Below are 592 nucleotides of genomic sequence, written 5' to 3'. Positions count from 1 at the left end.
TTTTATCAAAACCTTTTTTTTGTACCTAGTGATGATCATATATTTTTCTTTTCTATACTATTGTATGCCTGACATAGCACATCAACTGATTTTCAGATGTTGAATCAACCTTTTACTCCTGGAACAAATCCTCCTGGGTTATGGTGTGCACAATTATTTCAAATATAGCAGATGCAGCTTGTTGGTTCTTTACTAATGATCCTGACTCCATGTTCATAAGACATGTTGGTCTTTCTTTTCTTGGAATTTTCTTTTATTTTTTTGGTTTTTCGAGGCAGGGTTTCTCTGTAGCTTTTGGTGCCTGTCCCGGAACTAGCTCTTGTAGACCAGGCTGGCCTCCAACTCCCAGAGATCCACCTGCCTCTGCCTCCCGAGTGCTGGGATTAAAGGCATGTGCCACCCAGCTTCTTGGAATTTTCTTTAAGGCTTCACTCCACAGGAGCACTGGCTTCCTAGTCTGAGTTGAGAAGTGTGAAGTGTTCCCTCTTATTGTATTTGGTGATAAACAACTTCTTCTTCTTCTTCTTCTTCTTCTTCTTCTTCTTCTTCTTCTTCTTCTTCTTCTTCTTCTTCTTCTTCTTCTTCTTCTTCT

This window comes from Microtus ochrogaster, linkage group LG4, assembly GCF_000317375.1.
Source record: "Microtus ochrogaster isolate Prairie Vole_2 linkage group LG4, MicOch1.0, whole genome shotgun sequence".
Taxonomy (NCBI): Eukaryota; Metazoa; Chordata; class Mammalia; order Rodentia; family Cricetidae; genus Microtus; species Microtus ochrogaster.
This window is presented reverse-complemented; position numbering follows the sequence as displayed.